The following is a 23,804-nucleotide window of genomic DNA, read 5'->3' as shown; positions in this document are numbered from 1 at the left end:
TGTGCAGTTTCTTGCTTTGGGATGTAGTCTCCCACTCTCTGTCACCAACCCTCCGAGCAGGGTCGGAGCCGTTGCATTTCTGTGCCCAGGCTCGTTGGTCTAGGGGTATGATTCTTGCTTAGGGTGCGAGAGGTCCCAGGTTCAAATCCCGGACGAGCCCATTTTAGCGGAAAACAATCAAATCCTGCTCAAAATACACAACCCCTCAACATTTCTCATTCCACTCGAAGCATTGTTGCGCAAAACATATTTTTTGCCTCAGGCGAAAAATGGATTACAATGCCTTGGCTTCCTTCCTGCTTGCTCTCAGTGCGCACTGTGTGATGATTTCACAGGCTCTCCTTCCTGGCATTTAGGCATCAGATATTTGTCTGTCTCTGCCCGCAGCTGTGGGATTTTTCAGGACGTCTGAGTGTATGCATGCTGGCTGACACCGCTGCAATTTTCACACTTACCCCTCGCATTCCAAGCAACTGCTGATAAAGTATAGAGGAAATCGTGCAAACATATGAGGGGAACTGTGCTCCTTCAGTCAAACCAGCAAGCTTGTTTCTGTAGTGTAGTGGTTATCACGTTTGCCTCACACGCGAAAGGTCCCCGGTTCGAGACCGGGCAGAAACACTTGGCAGCAGCAGCTTTTGTGTTTGCTCCCTAAAACCTCAGTCACTCTCAATGCACACTTAGACAGAAATGACCTTTAAAAACTTGTGACCTGTGTAAAACGTGCTTTACTATTGCAGGACGCTAAAAAGTTATCTGCATCCCTCGGTGGTCGTGCATGTGCATTGTTTCTTGTTCTGTTTTTTTTTTTTTTTCTTGGCCATGTTATATTGTGGGGCCTTTAAAGCTGTGACTTTGATAGGAACATTGCAAGCGGCAAAATCAACAAGTGCAGACTGAAGAGTCCGACCTGCACACTGTTTTGGCTGTCAGGATCGCCGAGTGGTCTAAGGTGCCAGACTCAAGAGAGCTTGATCTTCAGTGAAGCTGAGCCTTCTGGTCTCTTCATGGAGGCGTGGGTTCAAATCCCACTTCTGACAGGTGTATTTTCTTCCCTTAAATCTTGCTCTGCTTGCAGAGCCAGCTCCTCACACCACTATCTTTGGAAGCTGCTGTGGCATGTGAGGAGAAATCCACCAACCCATCGGCTGGGCCCTCAATCAAAATTCTGTGTATTACTGGAAGGGGCGTCTCAGGCACACCTTCTGTTAGAGCTGCACTTTATGACAGTAACTACCATGCTGGTTTCTACTTAAGCAGTTGATTCTATTGTTTGAAGTGAGGCTCTCCTGCCACCTTTTGGGCAAAGAAGACACTGCCCCTGCAACAACACAGGCAGACAAGCTCAAACTAGGTTTCTTGGTTAGGTGGGCGGAGCATATTGGCAATGGTGCCTCCTCGTGACTTGCAATTTACATGAAGAAGACAGAGAGGCAGCTGGGAGTAGGCAGTACCCATGAACCCCTGAACACTGTCTTGCGACTAGCACACAATTCTGAAATGAGGCGGGGGAAAGGAGGTGATTTCCCCATCAAGGGCCATTCCGGGAAATCAGCCACCCTGCGTCTCCCAGGTGAGTGTTTCAGGCCTATGAGCCACTAATATAAATCTCGCCTGATCGAGCCTCATCTAGCGCTGATCGAGCAAGTGTGCTTGAATCCAAGAGGCATGCTCCTCTGGCTTAAGAGCTAGGAGGCCCTTCAGTGCTTCTGGTTGTGAAGTCTAAGGTGCAAGGGTCCATGACTTGCAGCGGGTTACAACTACCAGAAAGGGTCTGCTTTTCACATCAGTGCCCTAGTTCAGCTCACTGGCACAGGGCATTTTGACTACCTCTTGCCTTGCTAGAGACAAACAAAAAATCCTTGACAGAAAACATCAATTGCTATGGCACGCTTAGAGAGAGAGAGCCTCCAAATGGCCCTGCTTTTCGGAAAGACGCTTCAGAAGATGTTTCAAATGACTATGCAGAGGCAGTCTAGTTGGTATAGGGGTATGATTCTCGCTTCGGGTGTGAGAGGAGCTCGGTTCAAATCCCACACAAACCCCTACCTTTATAGGTTCAGTCTGTGTTTTAAACAGGAGTATTTCTGCTTTTCACTCTTGTAAGATGTCATGTTGCAATGCAATACATGCTTTATACTGGCGTCGAGACGGTTCAGCATCATGAAGGTATGCAAGATTTCTTTGCAACTGCTTTTCTGTGCTGGAGCAGCAGTGCTCGTAGGAACATTAAATGCACAGTGCTTCTCCATGGTAATTTCGGGTCCAGTTCTGAAATCACCTCTTGGAATGAAAGTGATCCCAGTTCCTTTCTTCCAAGGGAAGAGATCGTGTTCCGGAAGGCTCAGCTTTGAGCGTCATGAACATTGGCCCTCATCCTTGCATCCCAGTCCAATGCATAGCCACATAAAGCAAGCAGGTGTGTCTGTTTCCATAGTGTGGTGGTTCCAGTACAATGCATAGCCACATGAAGCAAGCCGGCAAGTGTGTCTGTTTGTCTAGTGTAGTGGTTATCATGCGCACCTCACATGCGAAAGGTCCCTGGTTCGAGTCGCTGGGCTTTTTCACAGTATTTGCATTTCCTGCCTCACCTGACAGGCAAGCTGAGATAAAAGAGACTGTGTCTATCCCTCACCATCGTGAGGTACTACGCTCCTGGGGCATCTGTCACAGCTCACCAAGAGGAGTTGCGCCAGCTTACGGCAGTCAGTTGCTCACTGTTTGACCTTTGCAATGAAGCCTGAGCCTACAGCATTCAAGCCAGCCAAGGAAGGAAGGTACGAGAGCGAAAATAGCTTTCCTGCCTTCACCAAGAACACACACCTTGAGCAAATAAAGTGCCAGACTTACAAGGCCCTATCGCCACCGGAGCATCACTTTTAGTGACGCCCCGGTGGCACTATGCACTGCGCGGTATTTACAAGATGGCGTTCAGCCACTTTTTGTGGCTTAACACCACCTTGTAAATACGGCCCCTTAGCACGCAGCGCGTTCCCTGGAAGGGGCGTGCAATGGGTGTTGTTGGGAGTGTGCCACAGCAACACCATAGCATTTTGATGCTGCTCCAGATTTAGGAGTTGGCGTAAATCTGCGTCAGCACCAAAATCCAACGCCATCCCAGGGGTGTCGTTAGAGTGGCGCACTGAGGAGAAATGTTTTCATTTCTCCTTGTTTTTGCTCTTTCTATGTGTGATGCATTCTGCAGCACACATAGAAGTAAGAGCAAATCACCATTGAAGATTTGTTTTTTGGGCAGGAAGGTGTCCCTTCCTGCACAAAAACAATTTCCCCCTCAACGCAGTCATCCTTGTACCATGGTGCAAGAACGGCTGCGTTGGCGCTCAGCAGCTAATTTAGAGCTGGCGCAGGGGGAAGCACAGGGGTGCGCTGTATTCTACTAAATACGGCGCTTCCCTGCATTTTGAAAATGACGGCGCGTGGGGCTTGCAAATTTGGCACAGCGTCGCGCTTAGTCATTTTCTTGTAAATCTGGGCCAAAATGTCTAAAGGATAGAGGCTTTTTATGTCATGTTCGATGAAGACCATGCAAATGACTCTAGTCGTACTGCAGAAGAGAGCACCATGTGCAGTTTCTTGCTTTGGGATGTAGTCTCCCACTCTCTGTCACCAACCCTCCGAGCAGGGTCGGAGCCGTTGCATTTCTGTGCCCAGGCTCGTTGGTCTAGGGGTATGATTCTCGCTTAGGGTGCGAGAGGTCCCAGGTTCAAATCCCGGACGAGCCCATTTTAGCGGAAAACAATCAAATCCTGCTCAAAATACACAACCCCTCAACATTTCTCATTCTACTCGAAGCATTGTTGCGCAAAACATATTTTTTGCCTCAGGCGAAAAATGGATTACAATGCCTTGGCTTCCTTCCTGCTTGCTCTCAGTGCGCACTGTGTGATGATTTCACAGGCTCTCCTTCCTGGCATTTAGGCATCAGATATTTGTCTGTCTCTGCCCGCAGCTGTGGGATTTTTCAGGACGTCTGAGTGTATGCATGCTGGCTGACACCGCTGCAATTTTCACACTTACCCCTCGCATTCCAAGCAACTGCTGATAAAGTATAGAGGAAATCGTGCAAACATATGAGGGGAACTGTGCTCCTTCAGTCAAACCAGCAAGCTTGTTTCTGTAGTGTAGTGGTTATCACGTTCGCCTCACACGCGAAAGGTCCCCGGTTCGAGACCGGGCAGAAACACTTGGCAGCAGCAGCTTTTGTGTTTGCTCCCTAAAACCTCAGTCTCTCTCAATGCACACTTAGACAGAAATGACCTTTAAAAACTTGTGACCTGTGTAAAACGTGCTTTACTATTGCAGGACGCTAAAAAGTTATCTGCATCCCTCGGTGGTCGTGCATGTGCATTGTTTCTTGTTCTGTTTTTTTTTTTTTTTCTTGGCCATGTTATATTGTGGGGCCTTTAAAGCTGTGACTTTGATAGGAACATTGCAAGCGGCAAAATCAACAAGTGCAGACTGAAGAGTCCGACCTGCACACTGTTTTGGCTGTCAGGATGGCCGAGTGGTCTAAGGCGCCAGACTCAAGAGAGCTTGATCTTCAGTGAAGCTGAGCCTTCTGGTCTCTTCATGGAGGCGTGGGTTCAAATCCCACTTCTGACAGGTGTATTTTCTTCCCTTAAATCTTGCTCTGCTTGCAGAGCCAGCTCCTCACACCACTATCTTTGGAAGCTGCTGTGGCATGTGAGGAGAAATCCACCAACCCATCGGCTGGGCCCTCAATCAAAATTCTGTGTATTACTGGAAGGGGCGTCTCAGGCACACCTTCTGTTAGAGCTGCACTTTATGACAGTAACTACCATGCTGGTTTCTACTTAAGCAGTTGATTCTATCGTTTGAAGTGAGGCTCTCCTGCCACCTTTTGGGCAAAGAAGACACTGCCCCTGCAACAACACAGGCAGACAAGCTCAAACTAGGTTTCTTGGTTAGGTGGGCGGAGCATATTGGCAATGGTGCCTCCTCGTGACTTGCAATTTACATGAAGAAGACAGAGAGGCAGCTGGGAGTAGGCAGTACCCATGAACCCCTGAACACTGTCTTGCGACTAGCACACAATTCTGAAATGAGGCGGGGGAAAGGAGGTGATTTCCCCATCAAGGGCCATTCCGGGAAATCAGCCACCCTGCGTCTCCCAGGTGAGTGTTTCAGGCCTATGAGCCACTAATATCGATCTCGCCTAATCGAGCGCTGATCGAGCAAGTGTGCTTGAATCCAAGAGGCATGCTCCTCTGGCTCAAGAGCTAGCAGGCCCTTCAGTGCTTCTGGTTGGGAAGTCTAAGGTGCAAGGGTCCATGATTTGCAGCGGGTTACAACTACCAGAAAGGGTCTGCTTTTCACATCAGTGCCCTAGTTCAGCTCACTGGCAAAGGGCATTTTGACTACCTCTTGCCTTGCTAGAGACAAACAAAAAATCCTTGACAGAAAACATCAATTGCTATGGCACGCTTAGAGAGAGAGAGCCTCCAAATGGCCCTGCTTTTCGGAAAGACGCTTCAGAAGATGTTTCAAATGACTATGCAGCGGCAGTCTAGTTGGTATAGGGGTATGATTCTCGCTTCGGGTGTGAGAGGACCTCGGTTCAAATCCCAGACAAACCCCTACCTTTATAGGTTCAGTCTGTGTTTTAAACAGGAGTATTTCTGCTTTTCACTCTTGTAAGATGTCATGTTGCAATGCAATACATGCTTTATACTGGCGTCGAGACGGTTCAGCATCATGAAGGTATGCGAGATTTCTTTGCAACTGCTTTTCTGTGCTGGAGCAGCAGTGCTCGTAGGAACATTAAATGCACAGTGCTTCTCCATGGTAATTTCGGGTCCAGTTCTGAAATCACCTCTTGGAATGAAAGTGATCCCAGTTCCTTTCTTCCAAGGGAAGAGATCGTGTTCCGGAAGGCTCAGCTTTGAGCGTCATGAACATTGGCCCTCATCCTTGCATCCCAGTCCAATGCATAGCCACATAAAGCAAGCAGGTGTGTCTGTTTCCATAGTGTGGTGGTTCCAGTACAATGCATAGCCACATGAAGCAAGCCGGCAAGTGTGTCTGTTTGTCTAGTGTAGTGGTTATCATGCGCACCTCACATGCGAAAGGTCCCTGGTTCGAGTCGCTGGGCTTTTTCACAGTATTTGCATTTCCTGCCTCACCTGACAGGCAAGCTGAGATAAAAGAGACTGTGTCTATCCCTCACCATCGTGAGGTACTACGCTCCTGGGGCATCTGTCACAGCTCACCAAGAGGAGTTGCGCCAGCTTACGGCAGTCAGTTGCTCACTGTTTGACCTTTGCAATGAAGCCTGAGCCTACAGCATTCAAGCCAGCCAAGGAAGGAAGGTACGAGAGCGAAAATAGCTTTCCTGCCCTCACCAAGAACACACACCTTGAGCAAATAAAGTGCCAGACTTACAAGGCCCTATCGCCACCGGAGCATCACTTTTAGTGACGCCCCGGTGGCACTATGCACTGCGCGGTATTTACAAGATGGCGTTCAGCCACTTTTTGTGGCTTAACACCACCTTGTAAATACGGCCCCTTAGCACGCAGCGCGTTCCCTGGAAGGGGCGTGCAATGGGTGTTGTTGGGAGTGTGCCACAGCAACACCATAGCATTTTGATGCTGCTCCAGATTTAGGAGTTGGCGTAAATCTGCGTCAGCACCAAAATCCAACGCCATCCCAGGGGTGTCGTTAGAGTGGCGCACTGAGGAGAAATGTTTTCATTTCTCCTTGTTTTTGCTCTTTCTATGTGTGATGCATTCTGCAGCACACATAGAAGTAAGAGCAAATCACCATTGAAGATTTTTTTTTTGGGCAGGAAGGTGTCCCTTCCTGCACAAAAACAATTTCCCCCTCAACGCAGTCATCCTTGTACCATGGTGCAAGAACGGCTGCGTTGGCGCTCAACAGCTAATTTAGAGCTGGCGCAGGGGGAAGCACAGGGGTGCGCTGTATTCTACTAAATACGGCGCTTCCCTGCATTTTGAAAATGACGGCGCGTGGGGCTTGCAAATTTGGCACAGCGTCGCGCTTAGTCATTTTCTTGTAAATCTGGGCCAAAATGTCTAAAGGATAGAGGCTTTTTATGTCATGTTCGATGAAGACCATGCAAATGACTCTAGTCGTACTGCAGAAGAGAGCACCATGTGCAGTTTCTTGCTTTGGGATGTAGTCTCCCACTCTCTGTCACCAACCCTCCGAGCAGGGTCGGAGCCGTTGCATTTCTGTGCCCAGGCTCGTTGGTCTAGGGGTATGATTCTCGCTTAGGGTGCGAGAGGTCCCAGGTTCAAATCCCGGACGAGCCCATTTTAGCGGAAAACAATCAAATCCTGCTCAAAATACACAACCCCTCAACATTTCTCATTCCACTCGAAGCATTGTTGCGCAAAACATATTTTTTGCCTCAGGCGAAAAATGGATTACAATGCCTTGGCTTCCTTCCTGCTTGCTCTCAGTGCGCCCTGTGTGATGATTTCACAGGCTCTCCTTCCTGGCATTTAGGCATCAGATATTTGTCTGTCTCTGCCCGCAGCTGTGGGATTTTTCAGGACGTCTGAGTGTATGCATGCTGGCTGACACCGCTGCAATTTTCACACTTACCCCTCGCATTCCAAGCAACTGCTGATTAAGTATAGAGGAAATCGTGCAAACATATGAGGGGAACTGTGCTCCTTCAGTCAAACCAGCAAGCTTGTTTCTGTAGTGTAGTGGTTATCACGTTCGCCTCACACGCGAAAGGTCCCCGGTTCGAGACCGGGCAGAAACACTTGGCAGCAGCAGCTTTTGTGTTTGCTCCCTAAAACCTCAGTCTCTCTCAATGCACACTTAGACAGAAATGACCTTTAAAAACTTGTGACCTGTGTAAAACGTGCTTTACTATTGCAGGACGCTAAAAAGTTATCTGCATCCCTCGGTGGTCGTGCATGTGCATTGTTTCTTGTTCTGTTTTTTTTTTTTTTTCTTGGCCATGTTATATTGTGGGGCCTTTAAAGCTGTGACTTTGATAGGAACATTGCAAGCGGCAAAATCAACAAGTGCAGACTGAAGAGTCCGACCTGCACACTGTTTTGGCTGTCAGGATGGCCGAGTGGTCTAAGGCGCCAGACTCAAGAGAGCTTGATCTTCAGTGAAGCTGAGCCTTCTGGTCTCTTCATGGAGGCGTGGGTTCAAATCCCACTTCTGACAGGTGTATTTTCTTCCCTTAAATCTTGCTCTGCTTGCAGAGCCAGCTCCTCACACCACTATCTTTGGAAGCTGCTGTGGCATGTGAGGAGAAATCCACCAACCCATCGGCTGGGCCCTCAATCAAAATTCTGTGTATTACTGGAAGGGGCGTCTCAGGCACACCTTCTGTTAGAGCTGCACTTTATGACAGTAACTACCATGCTGGTTTCTACTTAAGCAGTTGATTCTATTGTTTGAAGTGAGGCTCTACTGCCACCTTTTGGGCAAAGAAGACACTGCCCCTGCAACAACACAGGCAGACAAGCTCAAACTAGGTTTCTTGGTTAGGTGGGCGGAGCATATTGGCAATGGTGCCTCCTCGTGACTTGCAATTTACATGAAGAAGACAGAGAGGCAGCTGGGAGTAGGCAGTACCCATGAACCCCTGAACACTGTCTTGCGACTAGCACACAATTCTGAAATGAGGCGGGGGGAAGGAGGTGATTTCCCTATCAAGGGCCATTCCGGGAAATAAGCCACCCTGCGTCTCCCAGGTGAGTGTTTCAGGCCTATGAGCCACTAATATAAATCTCGCCTGATCGAGCGCTGATCGAGCAAGTGTGCTTGAATCCAAGAGGCATGCTCCTCTGGCTCAAGAGCTAGCAGGCCCTTCAGTGCTTCTGGTTGGGAAGTCTAAGGTGCAAGGGTCCATGACTTGCAGCGGGTTACAACTACCAGAAAGGGTCTGCTTTTCACATCAGTGCCCTAGTTCAGCTCACTGGCACAGGGCATTTTGACTACCTCTTGCCTTGCTAGAGACAAACAAAAAATCCTTGACAGAAAACATCAATTGCTATGGCACGCTTAGAGAGAGAGAGCCTCCAAATGGCCCTGCTTTTCGGAAAGACGCTTCAGAAGATGTTTCAAATGACTATGCAGCGGCAGTCTAGTTGGTATAGGGGTATGATTCTCGCTTCGGGTGTGAGAGGAGCTCGGTTCAAATCCCACACAAACCCCTACCTTTATAGGTTCAGTCTGTGTTTTAAACAGGAGTATTTCTGCTTTTCACTCTTGTAAGATGTCATGTTGCAATGCAATACATGCTTTATACTGGCGTCGAGACGGTTCAGCATCATGAAGGTATGCGAGATTTCTTTGCAACTGCTTTTCTGTGCTGGAGCAGCAGTGCTCGTAGGAACATTAAATGCACAGTGCTTCTCCATGGTAATTTCGGGTCCAGTTCTGAAATCACCTCTTGGAATGAAAGTGATCGCAGTTCCTTTCTTCCAAGGGAAGAGATCGTGTTCCGGAAGGCTCAGCTTTGAGCGTCATGAACATTGGCCCTCATCCTTGCATCCCAGTCCAATGCATAGCCACATAAAGCAAGCAGGTGTGTCTGTTTCCATAGTGTGGTGGTTCCAGTACAATGCATAGCCACATGAAGCAAGCCGGCAAGTGTGTCTGTTTGTCTAGTGTAGTGGTTATCATGCGCACCTCACATGCGAAAGGTCCCTGGTTCGAGTCGCTGGGCTTTTTCACAGTATTTGCATTTCCTGCCTCACCTGACAGGCAAGCTGAGATAAAAGAGACTGTGTCTATCCCTCACCATCGTGAGGTACTACGCTCCTGGGGCATCTGTCACAGCTCACCAAGAGGAGTTGCGCCAGCTTACGGCAGTCAGTTGCTCACTGTTTGACCTTTGCAATGAAGCCTGAGCCTACAGCATTCAAGCCAGCCAAGGAAGGAAGGTACGAGAGCGAAAATAGCTTTCCTGCCCTCACCAAGAACACACACCTTGAGCAAATAAAGTGCCAGACTTACAAGGCCCTATCGCCACCGGAGCATCACTTTTAGTGACGCCCCGGTGGCACTATGCACTGCGCGGTATTTACAAGATGGCGTTCAGCCACTTTTTGTGGCTTAACACCACCTTGTAAATACGGCCCCTTAGCACGCAGCGCGTTCCCTGGAAGGGGCGTGCAATGGGTGTTGTTGGGAGTGTGCCACAGCAACACCATAGCATTTTGATGCTGCTCCAGATTTAGGAGTTGGCGTAAATCTGCGTCAGCACCAAAATCCAACGCCATCCCAGGGGTGTCGTTAGAGTGGCGCACTGAGGAGAAATGTTTTCATTTCTCCTTGTTTTTGCTCTTTCTATGTGTGATGCATTCTGCAGCACACATAGAAGTAAGAGCAAATCACCATTGAAGATTTTTTTTTTGGGCAGGAAGGTGTCCCTTCCTGCACAAAAACAATTTCCCCCTCAACGCAGTCATCCTTGTACCATGGTGCAAGAACGGCTGCGTTGGCGCTCAGCAGCTAATTTAGAGCTGGCGCAGGGGGAAGCACAGGGGTGTGCTGTATTCTACTAAATACGGCGCTTCCCTGCATTTTGAAAATGACGGTGCGTGGGGCTTGCAAATTTGGCACAGCGTCGCGCTTAGTCATTTTCTTGTAAATCTGGGCCAAAATGTCTAAAGGATAGAGGCTTTTTATGTCATGTTCGATGAAGACCATGCAAATGACTCTAGTCGTACTGCAGAAGAGAGCACCATGTGCAGTTTCTTGCTTTGGGATGTAGTCTCCCACTCTCTGTCACCAACCCTCCGAGCAGGGTCGGAGCCGTTGCATTTCTGTTCCCAGGCTCGTTGGTCTAGGGGTATGATTCTCGTTTAGGGTGCGAGAGGTCCCAGGTTCAAATCCCGGACGAGCCCATTTTAGCGGAAAACAATCAAATCCTGCTCAAAATACACAACCCCTCAACATTTCTCATTCCACTCGAAGCATTGTTGCGCAAAACATATTTTTTGCCTCAGGCGAAAAATGGATTACAATGCCTTGGCTTCCTTCCTGCTTGCTCTCAGTGCGCCCTGTGTGATGATTTCACAGGCTCTCCTTCCTGGCATTTAGGCATCAGATATTTGTCTGTCTCTGCCCGCAGCTGTGGGATTTTTCAGGACGTCTGAGTGTATGCATGCTGGCTGACACCGCTGCAATTTTCACACTTACCCCTCGCATTCCAAGCAACTGCTGATAAAGTATAGAGGAAATCGTGCAAACATATGAGGGGAACTGTGCTCCTTCAGTCAAACCAGCAAGCTTGTTTCTGTAGTGTAGTGGTTATCACGTTTGCCTCACACGCGAAAGGTCCCCGGTTTGAGACCGGGCAGAAACACTTGGCAGCAGCAGCTTTTGTGTTTGCTCCCTAAAACCTCAGTCACTCTCAATGCACACTTAGACAGAAATGACCTTTAAAAACTTGTGACCTGTGTAAAACGTGCTTTACTATTGCAGGACGCTAAAAAGTTATCTGCATCCCTCGGTGGTCGTGCATGTGCATTGTTTCTTGTTCTGTTTTTTTTTTTTTTTCTTGGCCATGTTATATTGTGGGGCCTTTAAAGCTGTGACTTTGATAGGAACATTGCAAGCGGCAAAATCAACAAGTGCAGACTGAAGAGTCCGACCTGCACACTGTTTTGGCTGTCAGGATGGCCGAGTGGTCTAAGGCGCCAGACTCAAGAGAGCTTGATCTTCAGTGAAGCTGAGCCTTCTGGTCTCTTCATGGAGGCGTGGGTTCAAATCCCACTTCTGACAGGTGTATTTTCTTCCCTTAAATCTTGCTCTGCTTGCATAGCCAGCTCCTCACACCACTATCTTTGGAAGCTGCTGTGGCATGTGAGGAGAAATCCACCAACCCATCGGCTGGGCCCTCAATCAAAATTCTGTGTATTACTGGAAGGGGCGTCTCAGGCACACCTTCTGTTAGAGCTGCACTTTATGACAGTAACTACCATGCTGGTTTCTACTTAAGCAGTTGATTCTATCGTTTGAAGTGAGGCTCTCCTGCCACCTTTTGGGCAAAGAAGACACTGCCCCTGCAACAACACAGGCAGACAAGCTCAAACTAGGTTTCTTGGTTAGGTGGGCGGAGCATATTGGCAATGGTGCCTCCTCGTGACTTGCAATTTACATGAAGAAGACAGAGAGGCAGCTGGGAGTAGGCAGTACCCATGAACCCCTGAACACTGTCTTGCGACTAGCACACAATTCTGAAATGAGGCGGGGGAAAGGAGGTGATTTCCCCATCAAGGGCCATTCCGGGAAATCAGCCACCCTGCGTCTCCCAGGTGAGTGTTTCAGGCCTATGAGCCACTAATATCGATCTCGCCTAATCGAGCGCTGATCGAGCAAGTGTGCTTGAATCAAAGAGGCATGCTCCTCTGGCTCAAGAGCTAGCAGGCCCTTCAGTGCTTCTGGTTGGGAAGTCTAAGGTGCAAGGGTCCATGACTTGCAGCGGGTTACAACTACCAGAAAGGGTCTGCTTTTCACATCAGTGCCCTAGTTCAGCTCACTGGCACAGGGCATTTTGACTACCTCTTGCCTTGCTAGAGACAAACAAAAAATCCTTGACAGAAAACATCAATTGCTATGGCACGCTTAGAGAGAGAGAGCCTCCAAATGGCCCTGCTTTTCGGAAAGACGCTTCAGAAGATGTTTCAAATGACTATGCAGCGGCAGTCTAGTTGGTATAGGGGTATGATTCTCGCTTCGGGTGTGAGAGGACCTCGCTTCAAATCCCAGACAAACCCCTACCTTTATAGGTTCAGTCTGTGTTTTAAACAGGAGTATTTCTGCTTTTCACTCTTGTAAGATGTCATGTTGCAATGCAATACATGCTTTATACTGGCGTCGAGACGGTTCAGCATCATGAAGGTATGCGAGATTTCTTTGCAACTGCTTTTCTGTGCTGGAGCAGCAGTGCTCGTAGGAACATTAAATGCACAGTGCTTCTCCATGGTAATTTCGGGTCCAGTTCTAAAATCACCTCTTGGAATGAAAGTGATCCCAGTTCCTTTCTTCCAAGGGAAGAGATCGTGTTCCGGAAGGCTCAGCTTTGAGCGTCATGAACATTGGCCCTCATCCTTGCATCCCAGTCCAATGCATAGCCACATAAAGCAAGCAGGTGTGTCTGTTTCCATAGTGTGGTGGTTCCAGTACAATGCATAGCCACATGAAGCAAGCCGGCAAGTGTGTCTGTTTGTCTAGTGTAGTGGTTATCATGCGCACCTCACATGCGAAAGGTCCCTGGTTCGAGTCGCTGGGCTTTTTCACAGTATTTGCATTTCCTGCCTCACCTGACAGGCAAGCTGAGATAAAAGAGACTGTGTCTATCCCTCACCATCGTGAGGTACTACGCTCCTGGGGCATCTGTCACAGCTCACCAAGAGGAGTTGCGCCAGCTTACGGCAGTCAGTTGCTCACTGTTTGACCTTTGCAATGAAGCCTGAGCCTACAGCATTCAAGCCAGCCAAGGAAGGAAGGTACGAGAGCGAAAATAGCTTTCCTGCCCTCACCAAGAACACACACCTTGAGCAAATAAAGTGCCAGACTTACAAGGCCCTATCGCCACCGGAGCATCACTTTTAGTGACGCCCCGGTGGCACTATGCACTGCGTGGTATTTACAAGATGGCGTTCAGCCACTTTTTGTGGCTTAACACCACCTTGTAAATACGGCCCCTTAGCACGCAGCGCGTTCCCTGGAAGGGGCGTGCAATGGGTGTTGTTGGGAGTGTGCCACAGCAACACCATAGCATTTTGATGCTGCTCCAGATTTAGGAGTTGGCGTAAATCTGCGTCAGCACCAAAATCCAACGCCATCCCAGGGGTGTCGTTAGAGTGGCGCACTGAGGAGAAATGTTTTCATTTCTCCTTGTTTTTGCTCTTTCTATGTGTGATGCATTCTGCAGCACACATAGAAGTAAGAGCAAATCACCATTGAAGATTTTTTTTTTGGGCAGGAAGGTGTCCCTTCCTGCACAAAAACAATTTCCCCCTCAACGCAGTCATCCTTGTACCATGGTGCAAGAACGGCTGCGTTGGCGCTCAGCAGCTAATTTAGAGCTGGCGCAGGGGGAAGCACAGGGGTGCGCTGTATTCTACTAAATACGGCGCTTCCCTGCATTTTGAAAATGACGGCGCGTGGGGCTTGCAAATTTGGCACAGCGTCGCGCTTAGTCATTTTCTTCTAAATCTGGGCCAAAATGTCTAAAGGATAGAGGCTTTTTATGTCATGTTCGATGAAGACCATGCAAATGACTCTAGTCGTACTGCAGAAGAGAGCACCATGTGCAGTTTCTTGCTTTGGGATGTAGTCTCCCACTCTCTGTCACCAACCCTCCGAGCAGGGTCGGAGCCGTTGCATTTCTGTGCCCAGGCTCGTTGGTCTAGGGGTATGATTCTTGCTTAGGGTGCGAGAGGTCCCAGGTTCAAATCCCGGACGAGCCCATTTTAGCGGAAAACAATCAAATCCTGCTCAAAATACACAACCCCTCAACATTTCTCATTCCACTCGAAGCATTGTTGCGCAAAACATATTTTTTGCCTCAGGCGAAAAATGGATTACAATGCCTTGGCTTCCTTCCTGCTTGCTCTCAGTGCGCACTGTGTGATGATTTCACAGGCTCTCCTTCCTGGCATTTAGGCATCAGATATTTGTCTGTCTCTGCCCGCAGCTGTGGGATTTTTCAGGACGTCTGAGTGTATGCATGCTGGCTGACACCGCTGCAATTTTCACACTTACCCCTCGCATTCCAAGCAACTGCTGATAAAGTATAGAGGAAATCGTGCAAACATATGAGGGGAACTGTGCTCCTTCAGTCAAACCAGAAAGCTTGTTTCTGTAGTGTAGTGGTTATCACGTTTGCCTCACACGCGAAAGGTCCCCGGTTCGAGACCGGGCAGAAACACTTGGCAGCAGCAGCTTTTGTGTTTGCTCCCTAAAACCTCAGTCACTCTCAATGCACACTTAGACAGAAATGACCTTTAAAAACTTGTGACCTGTGTAAAACGTGCTTTACTATTGCAGGACGCTAAAAAGTTATCTGCATCCCTCGGTGGTCGTGCATGTGCATTGTTTCTTGTTCTGTTTTTTTTTTTTTTTCTTGGCCATGTTATATTGTGGGGCCTTTAAAGCTGTGACTTTGATAGGAACATTGCAAGCGGCAAAATCAACAAGTGCAGACTGAAGAGTCCGACCTGCACACTGTTTTGGCTGTCAGGATCGCCGAGTGGTCTAAGGTGCCAGACTCAAGAGAGCTTGATCTTCAGTGAAGCTGAGCCTTCTGGTCTCTTCATGGAGGCGTGGGTTCAAATCCCACTTCTGACAGGTGTATTTTCTTCCCTTAAATCTTGCTCTGCTTGCAGAGCCAGCTCCTCACACCACTATCTTTGGAAGCTGCTGTGGCATGTGAGGAGAAATCCACCAACCCATCGGCTGGGCCCTCAATCAAAATTCTGTGTATTACTGGAAGGGGCGTCTCAGGCACACCTTCTGTTAGAGCTGCACTTTATGACAGTAACTACCATGCTGGTTTCTACTTAAGCAGTTGATTCTATTGTTTGAAGTGAGGCTCTCCTGCCACCTTTTGGGCAAAGAAGACACTGCCCCTGCAACAACACAGGCAGACAAGCTCAAACTAGGTTTCTTGGTTAGGTGGGCGGAGCATATTGGCAATGGTGCCTCCTCGTGACTTGCAATTTACATGAAGAAGACAGAGAGGCAGCTGGGAGTAGGCAGTACCCATGAACCCCTGAACACTGTCTTGCGACTAGCACACAATTCTGAAATGAGGCGGGGGAAAGGAGGTGATTTCCCCATCAAGGGCCATTCCGGGAAATCAGCCACCCTGCGTCTCCCAGGTGAGTGTTTCAGGCCTATGAGCCACTAATATAAATCTCGCCTGATCGAGCCTCATCTAGCGCTGATCGAGCAAGTGTGCTTGAATCCAAGAGGCATGCTCCTCTGGCTCAAGAGCTAGGAGGCCCTTCAGTGCTTCTGGTTGTGAAGTCTAAGGTGCAAGGGTCCATGACTTGCAGCGGGTTACAACTACCAGAAAGGGTCTGCTTTTCACATCAGTGCCCTAGTTCAGCTCACTGGCACAGGGCATTTTGACTACCTCTTGCTTTGCTAGAGACAAACAAAAAATCCTTGACAGAAAACATCAATTGCTATGGCACGCTTAGAGAGAGAGAGCCTCCAAATGGCCCTGCTTTTCGGAAAGACGCTTCAGAAGATGTTTCAAATGACTATGCAGAGGCAGTCTAGTTGGTATAGGGGTATGATTCTCGCTTCGGGTGTGAGAGGAGCTCGGTTCAAATCCCACACAAACCCCTACCTTTATAGGTTCAGTCTGTGTTTTAAACAGGAGTATTTCTGCTTTTCACTCTTGTAAGATGTCATGTTGCAATGCAATACATGCTTTATACTGGCGTCGAGACGGTTCAGCATCATGAAGGTATGCGAGATTTCTTTGCAACTGCTTTTCTGTGCTGGAGCAGCAGTGCTCGTAGGAACATTAAATGCACAGTGCTTCTCCATGGTAATTTCGGGTCCAGTTCTGAAATCACCTCTTGGAATGAAAGTGATCGCAGTTCCTTTCTTCCAAGGGAAGAGATCGTGTTCCGGAAGGCTCAGCTTTGAGCGCCATGAACATTGGCCCTCATCCTTGCATCCCAGTCCAATGCATAGCCACATAAAGCAAGCAGGTGTGTCTGTTTCCATAGTGTGGTGGTTCCAGTACAATGCATAGCCACATGAAGCAAGCCGGCAAGTGTGTCTGTTTGTCTAGTGTAGTGGTTATCATGCGCACCTCACATGCGAAAGGTCCCTGGTTCGAGTCGCTGGGCTTTTTCACAGTATTTGCATTTCCTGCCTCACCTGACAGGCAAGCTGAGATAAAAGAGACTGTGTCTATCCCTCACCATCGTGAGGTACTACGCTCCTGGGGCATCTGTCACAGCTCACCAAGAGGAGTTGCGCCAGCTTACGGCAGTCAGTTGCTCACTGTTTGACCTTTGCAATGAAGCCTGAGCCTACAGCATTCAAGCCAGCCAAGGAAGGAAGGTACGAGAGCGAAAATAGCTTTCCTGCCCTCACCAAGAACACACACCTTGAGCAAATAAAGTGCCAGACTTACAAGGCCCTATCGCCACCGGAGCATCACTTTTAGTGACGCCCCGGTGGCACTATGCACTGCGCGGTATTTACAAGATGGCGTTCAGCCACTTTTTGTGGCTTAACACCACCTTGTAAATACGGCCCCTTAGCACGCAGCGCGTTCCCTGGAAGGGGCGTGCAATGGGTGTTGTTGGGAGTGTGCCACAGCAACACCATAGCATTTTGATGCTGCTCCAGATTTAGGAGTTGGCGTAAATCTGCGTCAGCACCAAAATCCAACGCCATCCCAGGGGTGTCGTTAGAGTGGCGCACTGAGGAGAAATGTTTTCATTTCTCCTTGTTTTTGCTCTTTCTATGTGTGATGCATTCTGCAGCACACATAGAAGTAAGAGCAAATCACCATTGAAGATTTTTTTTTTGAGCAGGAAGGTGTCCCTTCCTGCACAAAAACAATTTCCCCCTCAACGCAGTCATCCTTGTACCATGGTGCAAGAACGGCTGCGTTGGCGCTCAGCAGCTAATTTAGAGCTGGCACAGGGGGAAGCACAGGGGTGTGCTGTATTCTACTAAATACGGCGCTTCCCTGCATTTTGAAAATGACGGTGCGTGGGGCTTGCAAATTTGGCACAGCGTCGCGCTTAGTCATTTTCTTGTAAATCTGGGCCAAAATGTCTAAAGGATAGAGGCTTTTTATGTCATGTTCGATGAAGACCATGCAAATGACTCTAGTCGTACTGCAGAAGAGAGCACCATGTGCAGTTTCTTGCTTTGGGATGTAGTCTCCCACTCTCTGTCACCAACCCTCCGAGCAGGGTCGGAGCCGTTGCATTTCTGTGCCCAGGCTCGTTGGTCTAGGGGTATGATTCTCGCGTAGGGCGCGAGAGATCCCAGGTTCAAATCCCGGACGAGCCCATTTTAGCGGAAAACAATCAAATCCTGCTCAAAATACACAACCCCTCAACATTTCTCATTCCACTCGAAGCATTGTTGCGCAAAACATATTTTTTGCCTCAGGCGAAAAATGGATTACAATGCCTTGGCTTCCTTCCTGCTTGCTCTCAGTGCGCCCTGTGTGATGATTTCACAGGCTCTCCTTCCTGGCATTTAGGCATCAGATATTTGTCTGTCTCTGCCCGCAGCTGTGGGATTTTTCAGGACGTCTGAGTGTATGCATGCTGGCTGACACCGCTGCAATTTTCACACTTACCCCTCGCATTCCAAGCAACTGCTGATAAAGTATAGAGGAAATCGTGCAAACATATGAGGGGAACTGTGCTCCTTCAGTCAAACCAGCAAGCTTGTTTCTGTAGTGTAGTGGTTATCACGTTCGCCTCACACGCGAAAGGTCCCCGGTTCGAGACTGGGCAGAAACACTTGGCAGCAGCAGCTTTTGTGTTTGCTCCCTAAAACCTCAGTCTCTCTCAATGCACACTTAGACAGAAATGACCTTTAAAAACTTGTGACCTGTGTAAAACGTGCTTTACTATTGCAGGACGCTAAAAAGTTATCTGCATCCCTCGGTGGTCGTGCATGTGCATTGTTTCTTGTTCTGTTTTTTTTTTTTTTTCTTGGCCATGTTATATTGTGGGGCCTTTAAAGCTGTGACTTTGATAGGAACATTGCAAGCGGCAAAATCAACAAGTGCAGACTGAAGAGTCCGACCTGCACACTGTTTTGGCTGTCAGGATGGCCGAGTGGTCTAAGGCGCCAGACTCAAGAGAGCTTGATCTTCAGTGAAGCTGAGCCTTCTGGTCTCTTCATGGAGGCGTGGGTTCAAATCCCACTTCTGACAGGTGTATTTTCTTCCCTTAAATCTTGCTCTGCTTGCAGAGCCAGCTCCTCACACCACTATCTTTGGAAGCTGCTGTGGCATGTGAGGAGAAATCCACCAACCCATCGGCTGGGCCCTCAATCAAAATTCTGTATATTACTGGAAGGGTCGTCTCAGGCACACCTTCTGTTAGAGCTGCACTTTATGACAGTAACTACCATGCTGGTTTCTACTTAAGCAGTTGATTCTATCGTTTGAAGTGATGCTCTCCTGCCACCTTTTGGGCAAAGAAGACACTGCCCCTGCAACAACACAGGCAGACAAGCTCAAACTAGGTTTCTTGGTTAGGTGGGCGGAGCATATTGGCAATGGTGCCTCCTCGTGACTTGCAATTTACATGAAGAAGACAGAGAGGCAGCTGGGAGTAGGCAGTACCCATGAACCCCTGAACACTGTCTTGCGACTAGCACACAATTCTGAAATGAGGCGGGGGAAAGGAGGTGATTTCCCCATCAAGGGCCATTCCGGGAAATTAGCCACCCTGCGTCTCCGAGGTGAGTGTTTCAGGCCTATGAGCCACTAATATCGATCTCGCCTGATCGAGCGCTGATCGAGCAAGTGTGCTTGAATCCAAGAGGCATGCTCCTCTGGCTCAAGAGCTAGCAGGCCCTTCAGTGCTTCTGGTTGGGAAGTCTAAGGTGCAAGGGTCCATGACTTGCAGCGGGTTACAACTACCAGAAAGGGTCTGCTTTTCACATCAGTGCCCTAGTTCAGCTCACTGGCACAGGGCATTTTGACTACCTCTTGCCTTGCTAGAGACAAACAAAAAATCCTTGACAGAAAACATCAATTGCTATGGCACGCTTAGAGAGAGAGAACCTCCAAATGGCCCTGCTTTTCGGAAAGACGCTTCAGAAGATGTTTCAAATGACTATGCAGCGGCAGTCTAGTTGGTATAGGGGTATGATTCTCGCTTCGGGTGTGAGAGGACCTCGGTTCAAATCCCAGACAAACCCCTACCTTTATAGGTTCAGTCTGTGTTTTAAACAGGAGTATTTCTGCTTTTCACTCTTGTAAGATGTCATGTTGCAATGCAATACATGCTTTATACTGGCGTCTAGACGGTTCAGCATCATGAAGGTATGCGAGATTTCTTTGCAACTGCTTTTCTGTGCTGGAGCAGCAGTGCTCGTAGGAACATTAAATGCACAGTGCTTCTCCATGGTAATTTCGGGTCCAGTTCTGAAATCACCTCTTGGAATGAAAGTGATCCCAGTTCCTTTCTTCCAAGGGAAGAGATCGTGTTCCGGAAGGCTCAGCTTTGAGCGTCATGAACATTGGCCCTCATCCTTGCATCCCAGTCCAATGCATAGCCACATAAAGCAAGCAGGTGTGTCTGTTTCCATAGTGTGGTGGTTCCAGTACAATGCATAGCCACATGAAGCAAGCCGGCAAGTGTGTCTGTTTGTCTAGTGTAGTGGTTATCATGCGCACCTCACATGCGAAAGGTCCCTGGTTCGAGTCGCTGGGCTTTTTCACAGTATTTGCATTTCCTGCCTCACCTGACAGGCAAGCTGAGATAAAAGAGACTGTGTCTATCCCTCACCATCGTGAGGTACTACGCTCCTGGGGCATCTGTCACAGCTCACCAAGAGGAGTTGCGCCAGCTTACGGCAGTCAGTTGCTCACTGTTTGACCTTTGCAATGAAGCCTGAGCCTACAGCATTCAAGCCAGCCAAGGAAGGAAGGTACGAGAGCGAAAATAGCTTTCCTGCCTTCACCAAGAACACACACCTTGAGCAAATAAAGTGCCAGACTTACAAGGCCCTATTGCCACCGGAGCATCACTTTTAGTGACGCCCCGGTGGCACTATGCACTGCGCGGTATTTACAAGATGGCGTTCAGCCACTTTTTGTGGCTTAACACCACCTTGTAAATACGGCCCCTTAGCACGCAGCGCGTTCCCTGGAAGGGGCGTGCAATGGGTGTTGTTGGGAGTGTGCCACAGCAACACCATAGCATTTTGATGCTGCTCCAGATTTAGGAGTTGGCGTAAATCTGCGTCAGCACCAAAATCCAACGCCATCCCAGGGGTGTCGTTAGAGTGGCGCACTGAGGAGAAATGTTTTCATTTCTCCTTGTTTTTGCTCTTTCTATGTGTGATGCATTCTGCAGCACACATAGAAGTAAGAGCAAATCACCATTGAAGATTTGTTTTTTGGGCAGGAAGGTGTCCCTTCCTGCACAAAAACAATTTCCCCCTCAACGCAGTCATCCTTGTACCATGGTGCAAGAACGGCTGCGTTGGCGCTCAGCAGCTAATTTAGAGCTGGCGCAGGGGGAAGCACAGGGGTGCGCTGTATTCTACTAAATACGGCGCTTCCCTGCATTTTGAAAATGACGGCGCGTGGGGCTTGCAAATTTGGCACAGCGTCGCGCTTAGTCATTTTCTTGTAAATCTGGGCCAAAATGTCTAAAGGATAGAGGCTTTTTATGTCATGTTCGATGAAGACCATGCAAATGACTCTAGTCGTACTGCAGAAGAGAGCACCATGTGCAGTTTCTTGCTTTGGGATGTAGTCTCCCACTCTCTGTCACCAACCCTCCGAGCAGGGTCGGAGCCGTTGCATTTCTGTGCCCAGGCTCGTTGGTCTAGGGGTATGATTCTCGCTTAGGGTGCGAGAGGTCCCAGGTTCAAATCCCGGACGAGCCCATTTTAGCGGAAAACAATCAAATCCTGCTCAAAATACACAACCCCTCAACATTTCTCATTCCACTCGAAGCATTGTTGCGCAAAACATATTTTTTGCCTCAGGCGAAAAATGGATTACAATGCCTTGGCTTCCTTCCTGCTTGCTCTCAGTGCGCACTGTGTGATGATTTCACAGGCTCTCCTTCCTGGCATTTAGGCATCAGATATTTGTCTGTCTCTGCCCGCAGCTGTGGGATTTTTCAGGACGTCTGAGTGTATGCATGCTGGCTGACACCGCTGCAATTTTCACACTTACCCCTCGCATTCCAAGCAACTGCTGATAAAGTATAGAGGAAATCGTGCAAACATATGAGGGGAACTGTGCTCCTTCAGTCAAACCAGCAAGCTTGTTTCTGTAGTGTAGTGGTTATCACGTTCACCTCACACGCGAAAGGTCCCCGGTTCGAGACCGGGCAGAAACACTTGGCAGCAGCAGCTTTTGTGTTTGCTCCCTAAAACCTCAGTCACTCTCAATGCACACTTAGACAGAAATGACCTTTAAAAACTTGTGACCTGTGTAAAACGTGCTTTACTATTGCAGGACGCTAAAAAGTTATCTGCATCCCTCGGTGGTCGTGCATGTGCATTGTTTCTTGTTCTGTTTTTTTTTTTTTTTCTTGGCCATGTTATATTGTGGGGCCTTTAAAGCTGTGACTTTGATAGGAACATTGCAAGCGGCAAAATCAACAAGTGCAGACTGAAGAGTCCGACCTGCACACTGTTTTGGCTGTCAGGATGGCCGAGTGGTCTAAGGCGCCAGACTCAAGAGAGCTTGATCTTCAGTGAAGCTGAGCCTTCTGGTCTCTTCATGGAGGCGTGGGTTCAAATCCCACTTCTGACAGGTGTATTTTCTTCCCTTAAATCTTGCTCTGCTTGCAGAGCCAGCTCCTCACACCACTATCTTTGGAAGCTGCTGTGGCATGTGAGGAGAAATCCACCAACCCATCGGCTGGGCCCTCAATCAAAATTCTGTGTATTACTGGAAGGGGCGTCTCAGGCACACCTTCTGTTAGAGCTGCACTTTATGACAGTAACTACCATGCTGGTTTCTACTTAAGCAGTTGATTCTATCGTTTGAAGTGAGGCTCTCCTGCCACCTTTTGGGCAAAGAAGACACTGCCCCTGCAACAACACAGGCAGACAAGCTCAAACTAGGTTTCTTGGTTAGGTGGGCGGAGCATATTGGCAATGGTGCCTCCTCGTGACTTGCAATTTACATGAAGAAGACAGAGAGGCAGCTGGGAGTAGGCAGTACCCATGAACCCCTGAACACTGTCTTGCGACTAGCACACAATTCTGAAATGAGGCGGGGGAAAGGAGGTGATTTCCCCATCAAGGGCCATTCCGGGAAATCAGCCACCCTGCGTCTCCCAGGTGAGTGTTTCAGGCCTATGAGCCACTAATATCGATCTCGCCTAATCGAGCGCTGATCGAGCAAGTGTGCTTGAATCCAAGAGGCATGCTCCTCTGGCTCAAGAGCTAGCAGGCCCTTCAGTGCTTCTGGTTGGGAAGTCTAAGGTGCAAGGGTCCATGATTTGCAGCGGGTTACAACTACCAGAAAGGGTCTGCTTTTCACATCAGTGCCCTAGTTCAGCTCACTGGCAAAGGGCATTTTGACTACCTCTTGCCTTGCTAGAGACAAACAAAAAATCCTTGACAGAAAACATCAATTGCTATGGCACGCTTAGAGAGAGAGAGCCTCCAAATGGCCCTGCTTTTCGGAAAGACGCTTCAGAAGATGTTTCAAATGACTATGCAGCGGCAGTCTAGTTGGTATAGGGGTATGATTCTCGCTTCGGGTGTGAGAGGACCTCGGTTCAAATCCCAGACAAACCCCTACCTTTATAGGTTCAGTCTGTGTTTTAAACAGGAGTATTTCTGCTTTTCACTCTTGTAAGATGTCATGTTGCAATGCAATACATGCTTTATACTGGCGTCGAGACGGTTCAGCATCATGAAGGTATGCGAGATTTCTTTGCAACTGCTTTTCTGTGCTGGAGCAGCAGTGCTCGTAGGAACATTAAATGCACAGTGCTTCTCCATGGTAATTTCGGGTCCAGTTCTGAAATCACCTCTTGGAATGAAAGTGATCCCAGTTCCTTTCTTCCAAGGGAAGAGATCGTGTTCCGGAAGGCTCAGCTTTGAGC

At 48.6% G+C, this 23,804-nt stretch overlaps 15 non-coding genes across 15 annotated transcripts; all 15 read left to right on the top strand.

The window, feature by feature from the left end:
* The first annotated feature begins 548 nt into the window (after window positions 1-548).
* On the top strand, window positions 549-621 carry TRNAV-CAC (transfer RNA valine (anticodon CAC)). Its single transcript has one exon. It is a non-coding gene; the product is annotated as a tRNA-Val (tRNA).
* Window positions 622-3,671: 3,050 nt separating this feature from the next.
* Window positions 3,672-3,743, top strand: TRNAP-AGG (transfer RNA proline (anticodon AGG)). Its single transcript has one exon. It is a non-coding gene; the product is annotated as a tRNA-Pro (tRNA).
* A 388-nt stretch (window positions 3,744-4,131) lies between these two features.
* On the top strand, window positions 4,132-4,204 carry TRNAV-CAC (transfer RNA valine (anticodon CAC)). Its single transcript has one exon. It is a non-coding gene; the product is annotated as a tRNA-Val (tRNA).
* A 307-nt stretch (window positions 4,205-4,511) lies between these two features.
* TRNAL-CAA (transfer RNA leucine (anticodon CAA)) lies at window positions 4,512-4,623 on the top strand. Its single transcript has 2 exons — window positions 4,512-4,549; window positions 4,578-4,623. It is a non-coding gene; the product is annotated as a tRNA-Leu (tRNA).
* Window positions 4,624-7,244: 2,621 nt separating this feature from the next.
* TRNAP-AGG (transfer RNA proline (anticodon AGG)) lies at window positions 7,245-7,316 on the top strand. Its single transcript has one exon. It is a non-coding gene; the product is annotated as a tRNA-Pro (tRNA).
* Window positions 7,317-7,704: 388 nt separating this feature from the next.
* Window positions 7,705-7,777, top strand: TRNAV-CAC (transfer RNA valine (anticodon CAC)). The gene has a single exon. It is a non-coding gene; the product is annotated as a tRNA-Val (tRNA).
* Window positions 7,778-8,084: 307 nt separating this feature from the next.
* On the top strand, window positions 8,085-8,196 carry TRNAL-CAA (transfer RNA leucine (anticodon CAA)). The gene is made up of 2 exons: window positions 8,085-8,122; window positions 8,151-8,196. It is a non-coding gene; the product is annotated as a tRNA-Leu (tRNA).
* Window positions 8,197-11,277: 3,081 nt separating this feature from the next.
* TRNAV-CAC (transfer RNA valine (anticodon CAC)) lies at window positions 11,278-11,350 on the top strand. The gene has a single exon. It is a non-coding gene; the product is annotated as a tRNA-Val (tRNA).
* Window positions 11,351-11,657: 307 nt separating this feature from the next.
* Window positions 11,658-11,769, top strand: TRNAL-CAA (transfer RNA leucine (anticodon CAA)). The gene is made up of 2 exons: window positions 11,658-11,695; window positions 11,724-11,769. It is a non-coding gene; the product is annotated as a tRNA-Leu (tRNA).
* A 3,081-nt stretch (window positions 11,770-14,850) lies between these two features.
* Window positions 14,851-14,923, top strand: TRNAV-CAC (transfer RNA valine (anticodon CAC)). The gene has a single exon. It is a non-coding gene; the product is annotated as a tRNA-Val (tRNA).
* Window positions 14,924-18,433: 3,510 nt separating this feature from the next.
* On the top strand, window positions 18,434-18,506 carry TRNAV-CAC (transfer RNA valine (anticodon CAC)). Its single transcript has one exon. It is a non-coding gene; the product is annotated as a tRNA-Val (tRNA).
* Window positions 18,507-18,813: 307 nt separating this feature from the next.
* Window positions 18,814-18,925, top strand: TRNAL-CAA (transfer RNA leucine (anticodon CAA)). Its single transcript has 2 exons — window positions 18,814-18,851; window positions 18,880-18,925. It is a non-coding gene; the product is annotated as a tRNA-Leu (tRNA).
* A 2,621-nt stretch (window positions 18,926-21,546) lies between these two features.
* TRNAP-AGG (transfer RNA proline (anticodon AGG)) lies at window positions 21,547-21,618 on the top strand. The gene has a single exon. It is a non-coding gene; the product is annotated as a tRNA-Pro (tRNA).
* A 388-nt stretch (window positions 21,619-22,006) lies between these two features.
* Window positions 22,007-22,079, top strand: TRNAV-CAC (transfer RNA valine (anticodon CAC)). The gene has a single exon. It is a non-coding gene; the product is annotated as a tRNA-Val (tRNA).
* Window positions 22,080-22,386: 307 nt separating this feature from the next.
* TRNAL-CAA (transfer RNA leucine (anticodon CAA)) lies at window positions 22,387-22,498 on the top strand. The gene is made up of 2 exons: window positions 22,387-22,424; window positions 22,453-22,498. It is a non-coding gene; the product is annotated as a tRNA-Leu (tRNA).
* The last annotated feature ends 1,306 nt before the right edge of the window (window positions 22,499-23,804 follow it).

Source organism: Pleurodeles waltl, chromosome 10 (assembly GCF_031143425.1).
Source record: "Pleurodeles waltl isolate 20211129_DDA chromosome 10, aPleWal1.hap1.20221129, whole genome shotgun sequence".
Lineage (NCBI taxonomy): Eukaryota > Metazoa > Chordata > Amphibia > Caudata > Salamandridae > Pleurodeles > Pleurodeles waltl.
Note: the sequence above shows the minus strand (reverse complement) of the source record. Positions and strands in the feature narration are given on the sequence as shown.